A 19,885-nucleotide genomic window follows, 5' to 3' on the forward strand; every position below is an offset into this window, starting at 1 on the left:
GGGTATTTTTCGTGAACTCACAATAAACCCTGCTCGTGCCTCAAAATGCTCAGTTTCGTTTTCAGCAATCTATAACCAACATCATCATTTCTTACTATTTGTTTGTAAATTATATTTTCCTTCATTAATATTCTATAAATCAACATTTGTTTCTTTTTTCCCCTAACGATTAAGTTTTTGGTGTTCACATAGTGAAATCTTGCAAAAAAAACTAAACAAAACGCGTCAAATTTCTCTCATAGTATTTTCCTTATTTTATGAGTGAAGACTTAAAATGCAAATCTTCTTGAATGGTACATAGATATTGATGCATTAGGGATGTCCATCTCCCCGAAAGCAATGGCATCCTCCAAAAAAAAAAATCTACCATGAAAACCCATAAGAATAATATTTTGCCAGAAAAAGAAAGAAATATCCCGATAATCATCACCCGTAACAAGTTCTATTGCATGATTTGCGCCATGACTTTCCCCCTAAAACATTCTTTTTGCATAAAATGTGGAGTTTAAAATTATTTCAATTTTCACAAAATTATTTTATTTTTTACAAAAAGTGCACCTCTGAAAAATCCTGCAGAGGCTCCTGTTATGTATATTTCTCCCTTTTTTTATGCTTTAAAATTTTATAATATATATATAATTCTATAAACAAATTAAGAGCTAAACACCTTTTAAAGATCTTTATTTCATGTCAGACGCTACCTGCTTTGCACATTCTACGTCCGACACTACAATAAAAAAATTTTTTTTTTTTTTTTTTTGCTATTTATACCATAATTAATTTGGTCAAAAAGGTAAAATTATCCATATTTCAGTTTTTCTTTTAAACATCCGAGCAGTCAAAAAATTTGAAAACAGTTCATTGAGCTGAATCTTGGGACTTTCCAATGTAAGTAAATTTTCAGTTCCCCTTTCATATACGTCCGACACCATGAGGTTTTTTATTTTTACTATTTAAAGTTTGAACGTTTTTCAGAAATTCCATAGGTTTTCATATCGTTCCTACATGTATACCACATGTATTGAGAAAAAAAATTGGCTCAGTTCATCCGTTTCAACTCTGAAAAATATGAACTTTTATCAGTAAATTTCGTGCAAATTCTACGTCCGACACCGTGGAATTGCCCTATTGTGTATTATAATGAAATTTGAAGAAATCTTGAAACTTAATTCATATCTCCAAAATGTCTTACATTAAATAATTTCTCGCTTTTACAGTTATTTTATGACCCTTTGTTTTAATAAATCATGAGATTCAAAACTGGAACCATCAGTTTCTATACAAGGATTGGTGCCATCTCTCAATTTCTTTCCCTTTCAAGTAAATGTTGTACTGAATAGCATACAGCAGGAAGATTTGGTTTTAAATAATGCCAACCTTTCTGTTTATGCTTTTTGGTTTGCATAATCTCTTCAAAGTTTCTTCAGGGAGAAGTGGATGAATTTTGCAGAAGCAGCTTTGAACCTACATTGAATCCTTAAAATTGCTATTATAATTTGCTATCAATAAATCCCATGTATAAATAACTGATGCACTTCTATGATTGTAACATGTTTTACGTGTATTCAATACTATAATAAAGTATTATACAAACATTTGAAAACATTTATGTATAACATAGAATTTATTGGTTAGAATTTGTATAATATATGTGTGTGTGTCTTTCTTAATACATGCAGTCAAAAGTTTATGTGAAATTGACCTAATTGAATGAATAATTCAAAATAATGATAATTAATATTAAAGGAAAATTTAGTTTATTTGAAATAGTAAATTGTAATTAAGATTGATTTGAATAATCCATGAACAGGAGCTAGGATTGTTGAAAATTTACTATAATTCATATTGTACTTAATAAGATTTAGTTAATTTTGACTTAAAAACATTTCTTTTATTTTAGCTAAGAGCCAACATTTCCATTTAAAACTAATTAAATGTGGTAGGAACTTGTTATATACCTCAAGAATTGAGGGATTTATTTTGCACTTGCCTCATAACTTAATCGTGGTATAATGATTCTTAATTTTCACCATCTGTAAATTGACAGTAATACAAAACAGTACACATGATAGGCCTCAGGGGTGCCCACCTATGGGGGGGGGGGGAATTTCGCAGAAGCAGTTTTGAACCTGCATTGAATCCTTAAAATTGCTTATCATTTGCTATTGATTAATCACATGTATAAATAACTGAGCGCTTCTATAATTGTAACATGTTTTTTGAGTATTCAATGCTGTAATAAAGTATGTAATACCAAACATTTGAAAACATGGAATCAATTTTGCACCACAAATAAAGTGAATGAAACTCAATTTGTCAAGTTTGAACTTATGTATAACATAGGCTTTCTTTGTTCAATTATGTATGTATCCTTATATATTATTTCTGTAGCCTGTTTTTGGTTTCTACGCGAGATTTTCCTCAATTCTTGATCGATTTCTTTGATTTACACCTTATTTTAAAGCTTATCGTGCTGGCTACTGACGAAAAATAGACCCACGGTCTAAAAATTGTTTTTTTCAGCCAAAAAACCTGTTTTAAAGAACTAGAGTGAGGTTTTCGGTTAAATTTATAACTCTAACTTGCGCGATGACCGACAGAGCTGAATAGCTTGATCGGCAGAGCGTTCGACTGGTAACCAGGAGAATAAGTGTTCGGGCCCACGTCCGGACAATCTGCATCAAAAAAATTTAAAGAAATATCGCGCATTACATAAACGCTTAATAAAGTCAATAACAAATATGAGGGAATGGAATACATGAGAAGGAAACGCTTTTTGCTGTTATGAAAACTTGATATAACATTGTGCAAAATTACAGCTGAAATGTAAGTTTTTTTTTTTTTTTTTTTTTTTTTTTTTTTTTGTTTTTAAAGTTTTGGCTCCAGTAAGAAAATTAAAGCATAAAGTAAGTAAAAATATAAGTATCAGGTTTAAGATTTCAGACTACAATGGAATTGTTTTTTGTTCAGAAAAAAATAATAAATCGTATATTGAAATATAGATTCTTCTAATGAGTTTTTGACTCTTTGCACAAATAAAAAAATTACTCCCTCAATTTGAAGGGTAAACTACATTTTTTTCTTCTTTTTGTAAAAAACAAATAGCGTATCACATTTTTACTACATTCGAAAAGCTACGCTTAAAAAAGAGCTTAGTTCAAATTATTTTGTATTTTAACCGTGCTGTTAAATGATGAACACGTGCTGCCATCTAAGTCATAACGGTTCAAGCAGCCTGCGGTAACAAATTGTAAAAATTTTCAAAAACAGAAACATTTTTCTTCAATATCTTATATGTATTTATTCCCCTCTCATTTTAAAACTTATCAGGCTGGCTAATAACGAAAAATAGACTTACGGTCGAAAAATCAAGTTTTCGGTAACGCCCCTTGCTGTTTCAAAACCTTGATGCAGCCTGAAGTTCGTATACAGATTTTTTTTTAAAAAAATCAAAGTTCTAATGCAATTTTCCAACTTCGCTTTCGGCAAGAAAAAAAATAACCTGTGTGTGTGTGTGTGTGTTATTATTTTTTTTTTTTTTAAATAAAGCTTAAAAGCACTGGACGTTCGGTTAAATTGATAAGTTGACTGTTAATCGAAGGGTGTTCTTCCTTTTTTTTAAGCTTTGACTCCATCCAGACCACTCAGGATAATGTAAGCATAAAAAAGTATTAGATTTTAGGGCTCGACCGATGGCATTTTTTGGCCGATGGGCCGATGCCGATTGTTCAAAGACGGCCGATGGCCGATTGTTTTCCTCCAAATGGCCGATTGCCGATGGCCGATGGCAAAAAAATAAAAATCAAACAGAAATAAATTGATAAGATTATCAGGGATTTAAAGGATAGCTGATTCATTTCATTTTACTTTCTTTCTACGAATAAGGAATCATATAATCACAAAAAAAAAAAAAAATCAGATTTCGACCTAAACTTCCATTTTACGATTACCCAGTTTAAAGTTCATAAGTTTTTCCGGCACATTTGTACATGCATGTGTATTTAAGAACATATAGATGACCGACATATCCATTTTGAACGTCTCCTCAGATTATCGCAAATTCTCTTGTGATGTCTTCATGCGCGTAAACTTGCGTCACTCAAAAACGTTATGAAATAGTAAGTTGAAAACACATACGTACGTAGCATGATCTAAAAGTTCAGGACAAATTGTATACAACCTTGCCCTGAATAGTTCACATTACCGAAGCACATCTATCTACAAAATAGTCACCATGGACGACTTCTGCCAACTTTCGTATAGCTTTTCGAAGCACTCCTGGACAGGGTTGCCAGATTTAGGAACAATAAATACGGGACAAGCTTCTAGAACTGAAAACGGGTGGGGTGGGGGCTTATTTTTGAGACGTCGATGAAATTCAATCTCTACAAAGCATTAAACCTCACAAAATTTCGTCTATCATACAAGGTATAAAAATCGTTTTCGTTGCGAATGATGACGCATGCGCAGAGATATATCTCCAATATTAGTTAACGAGCAGAGAAGAAGCAACCATTCGGCTCCTCATGGTCTGCCACCAAAACAAAAACATACAAATCAAATCAAAACGAAAACGGTTTTTTTGTTTGCTGCCACATAATTTTCTTATTGTTCATTATTTCACTTTTTTTTTTTATTCTGCCCCTTAAAATAATGTCTCGTTCTGTAAAATATTGTTATCAGCTAGAATACGGAACTTTAGCCGTCCCGTATGGAAGTTCCCCGGGACGCGGGACACTTTTTCAAAACACGGGACTGTCCTTGAAATCCGGGATGTCTGGCAACCCTGCTCCTGGAAGACACCTGGACCTCCTGTAAGGCTTCTTGCGCTGCTCCTTTTAACTTCATCGTGGGGAAGAAGGCGACTTTCATGTTGAGGATGCACGATTCGATTGGTCAATACTCTGATATGACAAACAAGTAAAATAACGTTTCGTTGAAGTTAGCTCCGTGTCACTTTTACCTGTTCTCAGCAAAAAAACATTTTCATGGACGCCGCTTTCTTCCGTCTGTTGAAGATAAAACTGCATCATAGAAGATAGCGAAAAATGGCTTCCAGGATTGATTCCAAAAGTTTTATGAACACTGGCAGAAGTACATAGTTCCTCAAGGTGACCTTTTAAAGGTGGATGTGTTTCGGTAATGTGAACTATTCTGGGTAAAGTTTTATACAGCTTGTCCCCGAACTTTTGGATCGTACTACGTACAATATGAATAGGGTGTAGTTATGCTTCTCCTTTTTTGACTGCTGCATGATGAAAGAGCAAGAACAACAGCCGAAAAAAAGGAAGAAAAACAAAGAGACTTTAATAACTAATTGATTTTTTTTCTTTCTTTTTTTAATTGAACATATAACTAAGATTTCAGTAATATTGTAATAATGTATGGATTTAGGTACACTAAAAATAGTTAAAAAACATTAAATTATCTTGTTTAATCATTCAAAAAAAAGAATAAAACTATGAAACCGTCAACAAATTACGCAATTGAATGGAAAGATTGCACGTAGACATTTTTTAGTCATCAAATTAAACAAAAAAGGTAGCAGGTAAATTATAATATTAAATCATAATAGGAATATTTTTGTACTTATTTAAAATTTATGAAAAGAAAAGTTTGCATTTTTCATAAAAGCTATAAAAGTGACATACATTTTGCTGATAAAAGAAATAGTAATAAAAAGAGCGAGGTTCTTAAAACGCAGCTACAATAAACAAACTCAATATTTACACCAACTTAATAACTGAATAAATATACTACTTGATCTGATGTTTGCACACATAATATTGAACAATTTGATTGTTTAATATTTTATGAAGCTTTACAAACAAGTTCAAATTAAATTTTTAAATTTAAGAATAATTTTCTGAAATTTAAACAATTGCATAATAGAAAATCCTTGAAACGTTTCTATAAAAACGAAAATAAAATATTCTTTGATTTTATATAAATACATAAAAATATTTACTTACAACAGAAAAAACATCGATCACAGGAAGAGTTTCTAATCTGCTTCAGCACTTCTGAAGAAAAAATTCAAAAGTCCCTTTGATTTTCGAATTATGTCACCATTCAAAACGTCTTTACTCAATTTCTTACGTTAATACTCTAAATTATTTCTAAACAATAAATTAAGTTTGAAAAAAAAATCTCTAATTTTATGAATGGTGTTAATTTAAAGAGCTCAGAAGTATAACTGGAGTTTAATTTCAGAAATTGAGGGAGTGGGAGTAGGGGCACGCAAGTGTTCTCGGAAAATTCAAAAAATAAGTCGTACAAAATAGAGTTTAAAATAATCATAAACATGGAGCAGAAAAAAACTTTTAAAACTTGCACCCGAGTTTGTTTTGACGTGCAGTGGCGGATTTAAAATATAGCAAATGTATGCGAGAGGCCCCATAACCATCGGGACACCGTAGGAGTTACAAAATGCTTATGATAAATGTTTCACAACTTCTGCGATAGAGAAATAGGGCCCCAAAATGTATTTCGACGGGCCCTAAACTTGTAACTCCGCTGAAGCGATACAGAAAAGACTGCATTACTATGATTCATATTACAAGCATTGAAAAATTAAAAATTACCGTCGGTTCAACAGAAATCTACCAAAATGACACAAAAACCGGTTTCGCCATCTCATATTTGTTTCCATGATCTCCAATTCGGCAATATATCACCAAATGATTGTCAGACTGAGACGTTAGATTAGTTTTGCATTGAAATAAGTAATTAATAGCTACAAAAAGTGAGTAAACCGGCTTTTCAGAACACCCGCTCGAAAACAAAAAAGGAAGTGCACAGCTGAAACGTACGCACACCCCACATGCGAAAACTTAACCTTCTACAGCTTACCATCTTAGAGTTATGACTTATGAGAGATATATACGTACATCCAGCTGCAAGAAACAACGCAATAATTAACTTCTTTGGTATCTGAATGCAGTATTAAAAACTCTTTCAGGGGTGACTAAAATAGAAATTCATACTGAAATTTAAGTAAATAATTTTATATGAAAACAATAACTCTCTTTACTTTGTATTAAAAAGTAAAACAGCAAAGCTCCTTTTTTTTTTTCAAAAACATCGGCCAATTCCATCGGCTTTTCGATGTATTTTAAGCCGATGGGCCGATGTTTCCTGCAAGTTAGCATCGGCCGCCGATGCCGATGGCTAAATTGTTGAACCATCGGCGCCGATGCATCGGCCAGGCCGATGCATCGGTCGAGTCCTATTAGATTTACCTCAAGAAAATCCTTTTTGTGCAGAAAAACATTTTCACTGTATGCTGAAATGAAGATATTTCTAATAGCAGTGTTCGACCTTTTGTACAAATGAAAAAATACTACGCCAAATTAAAACTACGAGTTTCACCCAGTAAACCTATAATTTTTTATTCGCACGAATACGATATAAAACATTAAAATTATTATCAACTTCATTAGTAAGAAATTATTTTCTACTCCTCTGCTTTCTGCTGAGAAAAAATTACATTTTGTCTACGTTCGAAAAATTACACTTAAAAAACGGACTCAGTTCAACTAGTTTTGGTTTTGAATTTTAAGTGTTCGATTAAAAGAGAAACATGTGCGGGTATTTAAGCCGTAACGGTTATAGCAACCTTCTATGTGAAAGAGTTCAATATTCAAAAATAAATCAGTCTTCATTACTTCTCAAGAATGTCGCTACGTGAGATCTTCGTTATTCTTTAATGAAATTCCATGCTTTACGAATAATTTTAAATCGTATCATGCTGGTTAATGACAAAACATAGAAGCATGATCTTATTTTTTTTAATTTTTTTTTTTTTTGATGATCTTATTTTATAGCAAAACGTTTTTTGCTGTTTTTTACTACGCATTCCTTTCAATGAATAGCTTTCGAAAAGGAAGGCGCAATTGCTAGGTTTGTTCTGGTGTCGGGCTGTGAATCAGAATGGCGCCAATTCGAATTCGTGCCAATAAATATCTCTTTGATGTTTCTTTTTTTCCCGTCAGATGCTCACATGGGCAGGACTGTATTTGCCACAACCTGTTTTTTCACATGCACAATTATTGCTTTTTCACGTGTCACCACTCAGCCACACTTTTAATGATATTTATGTCTGCATTGAAAATACGTGCAACCAAAAGGTGAGCGATGATCAAATTATCACAACGTTGTATTTAACGAGGTTTTGTTACTGATGTCTTTAAATTACATGCCTTCTCTTCTGCGCTTGCTTTCTTTCGGTTCTTCTTCTTAATGTTCTTCCTTTGAAATTTTTAAAGAGCGAAATGCCTTATGAAACGATTCGAAGCACAGTGCGGAGTTCCGCACGGGTCGACTAGTAATATATATTTATGTGTGTGTGTCTTAATTCATGCAATTAAAATTTAATGCTAAATTGACTTAATTAATTCAACATAATGTTTAATATTAAATAAAAATTAGTTCAAGTTGATTTAAATAATCCATGAACTGGAGCAGGGATTGTTGAAGTTTTTTTTAATTCATATTGTATTTAGTAAGATTTAGTTAATCATGACTTAAAAACATTTCTTTTATTTTAGTTAAGAGCCAATATTTCCATTTAAAACTAATTAATTATGGTTGAAACTTGTTATACCTCAAAGGATTGAGGGATTTATATTGCACTTGCCTCATAACTCAACCATGGTATGATGATACTTAATTTTCACCACCTGTAAATTGACAGTAATACCGTACAGTACTGATGATAGGCCTTGAGTTGCATATTTAGTCAAACTTAACTAAAAGCACATTTTTCATTATTGCCTTACCATTGGGGAACGAATTATTAAAATGAAGAAAATGAGCATTTATACTAAAATTAACGTGATTGGTTGGTTGGTTTTATTGAGTTTTATGGTGCAAGAGAAAACTTGAGTGTTAATGTTTGACTATTGTGCTTCACATGTTATATATATTTTTTTTAGTTATAGAACACAGGCAAGAGAGAAGGTAAAATGTAATTATATTACATGAATTTTCAAACTTTTTTTGTGTACATGCATATTAAATACTAGCATGATTTCTTTTGTTGGCTAAGGTCGTCAGACAGAGAGCTCAGAGAGACGGGGCCCCTGCAGATGGGCACCCTTTTGAATCTAATATTTCATAAAAAGACAAGAATATTGCTGCCATGAATATACAAAGTAGTTGTGTGTTTAGTGTTATAAGTTGAACCTTCAATAGTTAATTAAGCATTCTTTCATGATATAAAAACCCGATATACATTGCATGATATAAAAATATTTGTTCACAATTATTCAATCTTTTTGCTATCTACATGAGATTTAATTCAAAAGAAGCTGTGAAATGAATGAACATCATGGTCACTAGCCAGGAATGACCTTCTGAGGGAAGGGCGGTCATAACAGTCCTTTTATGTGTATAAAAGTCCATGTTGGGAGTGATAATATGACTAAAATCCAAAGGTTCTAGACGAGGAATGACCTTTAATGCCCTCTAGTTGTATTTTTTTTTTTTTTTTTTTGAAAAGTAGTGTATACCGTATGCTTTTTATGAGTCTGAAATTTTGCATTTTATTGAAATTTTTCTGCAAAAAAGAAAAAAAAATATCGCCCAGCAATATTTGATAGACATAAATTTTGAACTATCTAATTTAAGTCTCATCAATTAATTTTTCAATATATATAGTAGAAGCTCATCAGAGATTATTCTTATATGCATCTCCCCCATTAAACGCGGGATGTTTTACAGAAAGTTTTAATACTAATTTCCATTACTTTTATCTAAATTACCCGTCATCTTCATTTCAAGTTTTAACGAATACGCTTTTTCGGGACCCCTGTTTAGTCAACCCTAGTAGGGGAATAATGAGAGTTCTGCAACAGGAGGCGGTGGCGGTAGTATGCATCTGCAATCCGCCTCCCCCTCCCACTCTTCCTCCCACCGCCTCCTCCACTTCCTCCCCACCCCCTCCCGACCTTGGGGTTGACCCTCCCCACGACGGGGGCCGCCGCGAGAACCCGTAGAAGGTGACGAGGGTTTTTCCCGCGTTTTAGATATTTTTCCCGCGTTTTCGGACTTAAAATATTTTGAACTTGTTGTCATGGTATCCACAAAGTTTTTACTTTTTGGATGGCAACACTTGTTTGAGTTTCGGTTTTGGAATGGCAACACTTGTTGTCATGACAACCAGAGTTTTTAGTTTTCGGTTGGCAACACTTGTTGCTATGTTTTAACTTATGCTATGTTTAACGTCGGTGGCGCCATCTATTGAGAGGTTGATTTTTTATTTCCGGACTTTGAATATTTCTGCGAATTTAATTATTTTTATTTTTACAGAGTGTTGAAGTTGGGAATCGAACACCCAAACTTTGAGTTAGCAAAAACGTATGCTAACCACTATGCTATATTTTTCATTACTCTTTCAGTCTTAATGTGAATCTGTACCATGACAACGAATATTACAATTAAATTAATTTTAAAACCATCAGTTAATTTACTCTTTAGTACTAATCATGGCATATCATTAACTGAATTTCAGCTCATAATTGAAACTATCATCATTATTATTATTATTTTTCATAATAACAAAGTTTTCACTTAAGTAAAGATTTATTTAAATACAACCCATTCGAGATTTTAGATTTATTTCAATGCTTTGTGGACTTGAAATATATTTTAAACTTTGATTTTCTTTTTCATGCATTTCAAACTTTATCCTTTTTTATTTTTTCTAACTTGTTAAATTTTCTTTTTTCTTTGTCAAATTTACAAATAATTTTTCTAACTTGTAAAAATTTCGAAGAAATAATTTTCTTAACTAATTTTTTTTTTTTTTTTGACTTTTCATACAACAAAATATTTTTTCTTATTTGTTAAATTTTCTAAGAAATAATTAACTTAAATATTCTTTCATACATTTTGAACTTTAACGTTTTTTCCTGTCATTTAGCACTTTGATTTTTTTTTTTCACTATTTTAGCGTTTTTCAATTATTTTCAGTCTTTAACTATTTTCTTAACTTTTTAGTCTTTAACTAATTTCAAGCATTTCAGACTTTGATTATTTTTTCGTGATTTCGATTTTTTTTTAGTATATTTTAGAGTTTGATCATTTTCTCGCTTGTTTTTACTTTATCGTTTTTTTTTTTTTTTTTTCCCGATATTTTTAAACTTAGAAATTTTTCACAAGTAGTGACAGGAATCGAACCTTCAAATTTTTCAAAACGTTATCATGTCTTCAATTTTTGCAATCATGTCAAACTTGCAATCAATTTACTCGTAGTAGTAATTAACACTTATCATTAACAAATTTTCTCAGATTTTAAAAAATCAACTTAATTAATTTTTTCCAGTAAGCAAATTGCGCACTCAAGTTACATTCCAACACTGCATATATGTTTCAAGAGTTTCATTGAATTTATCACATTCCATTTAATTAACTCTAATAATTACTTTTTCATTAATACTTAACTTAATCATTTTATCATACATTTATTCCAGTTACAAAATTATGCTTAAAAGTTATTTATTTTTCTTAGCACAAGAGATTTTAACATGTTCCTACTAAAATGCTTTTCACTCTAGTTTGAGTTTACTAAAATAGCAACTCATTTACGATTTAGATTCATTTAATCGTCTTTGATTCTTTTTTCATTGTTAATATTTTACATTATCACATACGTTATTATTTTTATACATTTATCCATTTAATTTTCCAAAATCTACAATCAATTTACTCTTCGTATTAATTAACACTTATCACTATCAAATATTTTCATGAATTTTAAAAATTATCTTCTTAAATAATTTTTTACTGTAACCAAATTTCCCACTCAAGTTATATTTCATCACTACATATGCTTTTCATGAGTTTCATTTAATTTATCGCATTTCATTTAATTAACTCTAATAATTATTTTTTATCATCGATATTTAAGTTAATCATATTTTCCTTTATTTATTTTTCATGCAAACACTCTTGATGGAATAAAACAAATTTTTAAACTTTCATGAATTAAATCCCCTCTGACTATTTTATTTTACTTTACCATACTTTACTATTTTACTTACTGCGTTTTACTATTTATCATTCATTACAGCTTTTCCAAAATATTACTTTACAACCAACTAATTTCATTAACAGAATTTTCATTACAATTTATAAATTTCACTTTTATTTAATTATTTTTACCTACGCTAAAATAAAACACATCACATAAAAAAGTTAAACATCAATGAAGAACCCGAGAAATGTTAAAATTATAAGTCAAGTATCAAAACTTCATGTCAGCAAATTTTAAAAATAGACTTACCGAAAAATAACTTCTACTGAAATTCATTTCAAAACTTGGAATCAATTTACTCTTAGCATTAATAAACACTTATCATTAAGAAATTTTCATGGATTTTAAAAATCAACTTATTTAATTTTTTCCAGTAAGAAAATTTCGCACTCAAGTTACATTTCATCACTTTATATGCTTTTCAAGAGTTTCATTTAATTTATCACATTTTATTTAATCAACTCTATTAATTATTTTTGATTAGTATTTAACTTAGTCATTTTATTGCATAGTGTTTTACTTTATTATTATTTTTTTTTTTTTTTCATACAAGCACTCTTGTTAGAATAAAACAAAATTTTCAACCTTCATGAATTAGAATCACTTTGGCTATTTCATTTTCCCAATAATATTTTACTTTAACAACTAATTTCTTTAACAAAATCGATATCATTTATTTTAGTCTTTATCCTTTTCGAACGATACATTCAAATGGACAGCTATACGTTAAATTAAGAAACTTAATCTAAATTTTGACAAATTAAGTTATAGCTAAATACTGACTAAAATTAAGTACAAAAGACTAACCTTTTTGGGGTGAAATCCCTCAAGTACCAGCTATCGCGAAGTTATTTAAAAACAGTGAATGAAATTGTAATAAGTGGATTGTTAATTATAACTCAATCTCACAAAATTACAATTACACGCATGTTTTATTTGAAATCACTGCATACGGCTGGCTGCCCATCGTCGATTTGCAGAACGCATGCCGTGATATCGCAAATCAACTCGGCTGTTGAAAAAAACTACCGTAATGCTACAGCACTTCGGATCGTCCACACTCACCGAGACGAATTGAGAAAAATGACTTTATCAATATTGCTATCTACCCCTTTACCGATAACAGATAACAAACCCCACGTGCGAGTATTATTCACCACCTGGCCTACGTCTTTCAAGTGATGTCACTGTTTCTGACCAATTAAAATTAGTTCACGTTTCTCAAATATCAAGCACATAGATCGGCAATAGCCTGATGTCTGGTTTTCCAAACAAAATTTTAGATTTTAATTCGTAGTTTCGAATTAATTTCTTTTTCATTTCAAACTTATAAAAAAAAAATTCCAGCTTGTAAGAATATTTCTTTCAAAAACAGATTTTTGATTCAAAACAGTATTTTTTCAAACTTGTAATATTTTTCTACTTAGAAAATGAAATCAAAAATTTTTGTTTTCTTTAATCATATAAAATGTTTTTTAAGAAATAATTTCTCAAACTTGTAATATTTTTCCACTAATTAAAAAAAAAAAAATCAATTTTTTTTTTCAATCATATAAAAATAAATTTTTATTCTTACAACAATAAATTTTTCCGCAAAAATATTTTTTTCAAATCAAAATAATAATAATAATAATATTTTTGTAACATATTGTTTTTTTTTTCCTTTCAATCTTTTTTTTTTTTTTTCAAAAATTTTCAAACTTACAAAATAAAATTTTTTCAACTGAATCTTCAAACGAAATGATTTAATTAAATTTAAAACTCAATATCACTTTACTCTTAGTATTAATAACCAATAGCACTTAACCATTTACTCTTTGCACTCTAAGTATTAATTAACACACACGCATTACAAATAATAATAATAATGTTTAAGATACTTACAAATCATCCACTCAAGCTTTCAAATATCCATCTAGCATGTTATTGTTCATTCGTGTGAGGGAACTTGTAATAAAACTTTACTTATCAACCGAAATTATAAGCGAAAATATCGCATTTTTTTAGCACTTAATATAATCCTACAATTAACAAATTGGTTTTAACTTTGAATTTAAGAAAAATAAAAACTATTACACACTTAGTAACATATCTATCGATGTATATTATTTCATGACAAATCACAAATAGGTGAGGATCTTTTATCGATCATGTGACCAACTAAGTTAAGAAAGAGCGTTCTTATCTCATATGAGAATTTATAAGTCTTTAATATTTCTCTTTAATGTAAGTGTATTGATACGTACGAGTTTGTGTATGTGAATATAACTGTGTATTGTTTTCAAACCATTGTCATGTTTAAGCTTTACGGTTCTAATTTTGACTTTCCACTTAGCATTATTTGAAGTCCTTCGCATGCATTAAACTATAGAAATATTACAAAAATTATATTTTCATTCAGTCTTAATTACAAAACCATACAATAAGATGAAGACAACACCGATAGTATAAAGATTACTTACAATAAAGTGCATATAAAAAATATATGTAAGAGTGATTTCAAAGTATAATCCATCAACCATATTCAACAACTCAATCAAAACACAAGTCTCTTTTAAAATGATAAACACAATTTATTCACACACACAGTAAAAGACAATTAAAAAAACTTTCATCCTTAAGTAAAACTCTTCAAAACTTTCAAGCGTATTTTTAACATCGATTGCATCAAATAAATCAGACACATGACATTTTAAACATGGACTATCAACATTCAAAGTAACGAAGTCACGAGTCAAGTTTTCCCAATTAACATTAAAAAGAACCCGTTCGAAAAAAGTGTCGAACTTTCGACCCCTTGTTAATGATTCACATTCATGCACTCTCATGTAAAAAATGAATCCATTTTTACAATCCACACATTCTTTTTTAGAAAGGTAGTTTATGTTGCATATGAGCTTATCAAATAGTCACTTACGTAGAGAATCAGCCAGTTTACGAACTTCTTGTGATGTATATGTGCTGATTTTATCACATCGACAATCACAGGGATATTTTTTCTCAATTTCCGAAAGGATGTACTCTTTTAGAGTATAAGTCATAAGTTTGTCTTTGACACTACGTGAGATACAAGGGGACGCGTAGCACAATTTGTCAATCTGGCTTTCCAAAAGTAGAACTCTATCAGGCATCAACTGGAACACTTCTCGTTTCAGTTTGAACAATCTTTGCACACTAACACAGATGTTACCATTCGCACTCGACTCTCCTTTTTTATAACAAAAACGAAATCACGGTCTTCGATTAATTTTTGATTTATATTTTTACGTAGGCTTGAAATAACTGATCTCCACACATCTGGTTCTAAGGAAATACCATCCATAGTTGGTCGAAAAATACCATCTTTCCCACACGTATATCTTCTAATATGCACGCGTGTACGTTTCCGAAAAGCATTCACCTAAAGTGAAAATACAATCACCCAAGTGTATCATATCATCAGGCTGTGGAGAAGCCTCAATGTTCATTTTCATGTTCGTTGCATCCCATCTGTTCATCTTCAGGCTTCAAAGTTTCAGAATGATTTTCACCAGCGTTAGTCATTCTTAACTCTCATAGGATTAGGAGTCACAATACTAAAACAACTTCCTGTGAACTTAAAAAATAAATCAAACTAGGTTTTAACACTAGCTGGTGAAGAAAAATCCTAAGTACATAGAATAAAATTTCACGATCTCTTTCAAAGCTCAGAATCACCCTGAAAATGATTCTCCAAACATCCACTATAAACCAATGAATATTCACTTTAACCAATGAGAAGTGTACATAAATCTCTTGCTACTGACGTCATAGAATATCACATGAACTTTTGAGCAGAATTGTGTTGTTTTACACAGTATTCAGATTTTTAGAAAATGCCAACACTTTGACTTCCAAATTCATCCTGACCTACTACGAGTAATTTTAAGATGGTAGCAGGTTTTCACATCACACCGAATGTCGATGACGGTTTCGCATCTCATGCAAATTGATCATGTCAATTTGCATGAGATGCGAAACCGTCATCGACATTCGGTGTGATGTGAAAACCTGCTACCATCTTAAAATTACTCGTAGTAGGTCAGGATGAATTTGGAAGTCAAAGTGTTGGCATTTTCTAAAAATCTGAATACTGTGTAAAACAACACAATTCTGCTCAAAAGTTCATGTGATATTCTATGACGTCAGTAGCAAGAGATTTATGTACACTTCTCATTGGTTAAAGTGAATATTCATTGGTTTATAGTGGATGTTTGGAGAATCATTTTCAGGGTGATTCTGAGCTTTGAAAGAGATCGTGAAATTTTATTCTATGTACTTAGGATTTTTCTTCACCAGCTAGTGTTAAAACCTAGTTTGATTTATTTTTTAAGTTCACAGGAAGTTGTTTTAGTATTGTGACTCCTAATCCTATGAGAGTTAAGAATGACTAACGCTGGTGAAAATCATTCTGAAACTTTGAAGCCTGAAGATGAACAGATGGGATGCAACGAACATGAAAATGAACATTGAGGCTTCTCCACAGCCTGATGATATGATACACTTGGGTGATTGTATTTTCACTTTAGGTGAATGCTTTTCGGAAACGTACACGCGTGCATATTAGAAGATATACGTGTGGGAAAGATGGTATTTTTCGACCAACTATGGATGGTATTTCCTTAGAACCAGATGTGTGGAGATCAGTTATTTCAAGCCTACGTAAAAATATAAATCAAAAATTAATCGAAGACCGTGATTTCGTTTTTGTTATAAAAAAGGAGAGTCGAGTGCGAATGGTAACATCTGTGTTAGTGTGCAAAGATTGTTCAAACTGAAACGAGAAGTGTTCCAGTTGATGCCTGATAGAGTTCTACTTTTGGAAAGCCAGATTGACAAATTGTGCTACGCGTCCCCTTGTATCTCACGTAGTGTCAAAGACAAACTTATGACTTATACTCTAAAAGAGTACATCCTTTCGGAAATTGAGAAAAAATATCCCTGTGATTGTCGATGTGATAAAATCAGCACATATACATCACAAGAAGTTCGTAAACTGGCTGATTCTCTACGTAAGTGACTATTTGATAAGCTCATATGCAACATAAACTACCTTTCTAAAAAAGAATGTGTGGATTGTAAAAATGGATTCATTTTTTACATGAGAGTGCATGAATGTGAATCATTAACAAGGGGTCGAAAGTTCGACACTTTTTTCGAACGGGTTCTTTTTAATGTTAATTGGGAAAACTTGACTCGTGACTTCGTTACTTTGAATGTTGATAGTCCATGTTTAAAATGTCATGTGTCTGATTTATTTGATGCAATCGATGTTAAAAATACGCTTGAAAGTTTTGAAGAGTTTTACTTAAGGATGAAAGTTTTTTTAATTGTCTTTTACTGTGTGTGTGAATAAATTGTGTTTATCATTTTAAAAGAGACTTGTGTTTTGATTGAGTTGTTGAATATGGTTGATGGATTATACTTTGAAATCACTCTTACATATATTTTTTATATGCACTTTATTGTAAGTAATCTTTATACTATCGGTGTTGTCTTCATCTTATTGTATGGTTTTGTAATTAAGACTGAATGAAAATATAATTTTTGTAATATTTCTATAGTTTAATGCATGCGAAGGACTTCAAATAATGCTAAGTGGAAAGTCAAAATTAGAACCGTAAAGCTTAAACATGACAATGGTTTGAAAACAATACACAGTTATATTCACATACACAAACTCGTACGTATCAATACACTTACATTAAAGAGAAATATTAAAGACTTATAAATTCTCATATGAGATAAGAACGCTCTTTCTTAACTTAGTTGGTCACATGATCGATAAAAGATCCTCACCTATTTGTGATTTGTCATGAAATAATATACATCGATAGATATGTTACTAAGTGTGTAATAGTTTTTATTTTTCTTAAATTCAAAGTTAAAACCAATTTGTTAATTGTAGGATTATATTAAGTGCTAAAAAAATGCGATATTTTCGCTTATAATTTCGGTTGATAAGTAAAGTTTTATTACAAGTTCCCTCACACGAATGAACAATAACATGCTAGATGGATATTTGAAAGCTTGAGTGGATGATTTGTAAGTATCTTAAACATTATTATTATTATTTGTAATGCGTGTGTGTTAATTAATACTTAGAGTGCAAAGAGTAAATGGTTAAGTGCTATTGGTTATTAATACTAAGAGTAAAGTGATATTGAGTTTTAAATTTAATTAAATCATTTCGTTTGAAGATTCAGTTGAAAAAATTTTATTTTGTAAGTTTGAAAATTTTTGAAAAAAAAAAAAAAAGATTGAAAGGAAAAAAAAAAAACAATATGTTACAAAAATATTATTATTATTATTATTTTGATTTGAAAAAAAATATTTTTGCGGAAAAATTTATTGTTGTAAGAATAAAAATTTATTTTTATATGATTGAAAAAAAAAATTGATTTTTTTTTTTTTAATTAGTGGAAAAATATTACAAGTTTGAGAAATTATTTCTTAAAAAACATTTTATATGATTAAAGAAAACAAAAATTTTTGATTTCATTTTCTAAGTAGAAAAATATTACAAGTTTGAAAAAATACTGTTTTGAATCAAAAATCTGTTTTTGAAAGAAATATTCTTACAAGCTGGAATTTTTTTTTTATAAGTTTGAAATGAAAAAGAAATTAATTCGAAACTACGAATTAAAATCTAAAATTTTGTTTGGAAAACCAGACATCAGGCTATTGCCGATCTATGTGCTTGATATTTGAGAAACGTGAACTAATTTTAATTGGTCAGAAACAGTGACATCACTTGAAAGACGTAGGCCAGGTGGTGAATAATACTCGCACGTGGGGTTTGTTATCTGTTATCGGTAAAGGGGTAGATAGCAATATTGATAAAGTCATTTTTCTCAATTCGTCTCGGTGAGTGTGGACGATCCGAAGTGCTGTAGCATTACGGTAGTTTTTTTCAACAGCCGAGTTGATTTGCGATATCACGGCATGCGTTCTGCAAATCGACGATGGGCAGCCAGCCGTATGCAGTGATTTCAAATAAAACATGCGTGTAATTGTAATTTTGTGAGATTGAGTTATAATTAACAATCCACTTATTACAATTTCATTCACTGTTTTTAAATAACTTCGCGATAGCTGGTACTTGAGGGATTTCACCCCAAAAAGGTTAGTCTTTTGTACTTAATTTTAGTCAGTATTTAGCTATAACTTAATTTGTCAAAATTTAGATTAAGTTTCTTAATTTAACGTATAGCTGTCCATTTGAATGTATCGTTCGAAAAGGATAAAGACTAAAATAAATGATATCGATTTTGTTAAAGAAAATTAGTTGTTAAAGTAAAATATTATTGGGAAAATGAAATAGCCAAAGTGATTCTAATTCATGAAGGTTGAAAATTTTGTTTTATTCTAACAAGAGTGCTTGTATGAAAAAAAAAAAAAAATAATAATAATAAAGTAAAACACTATGCAATAAAATGACTAAGTTAAATACTAATCAAAAATAATTAATAGAGTTGATTAAATAAAATGTGATAAATTAAATGAAACTCTTGAAAAGCATATAAAGTGATGAAATGTAACTTGAGTGCGAAATTTTCTTACTGGAAAAAATTAAATAAGTTGATTTTTAAAATCCATGAAAATTTCTTAATGATAAGTGTTTATTAATGCTAAGAGTAAATTGATTCCAAGTTTTGAAATGAATTTCAGTAGAAGTTATTTTTCGGTAAGTCTATTTTTAAAATTTGCTGACATGAAGTTTTGATACTTGACTTATAATTTTAACATTTCTCGGGTTCTTCATTGATGTTTAACTTTTTTATGTGATGTGTTTTATTTTAGCGTAGGTAAAAATAATTAAATAAAAGT

The sequence above is a fragment of the Uloborus diversus genome, chromosome 3 (genome assembly GCF_026930045.1).
Source record: "Uloborus diversus isolate 005 chromosome 3, Udiv.v.3.1, whole genome shotgun sequence".
Taxonomy (NCBI): Eukaryota; Metazoa; Arthropoda; class Arachnida; order Araneae; family Uloboridae; genus Uloborus; species Uloborus diversus.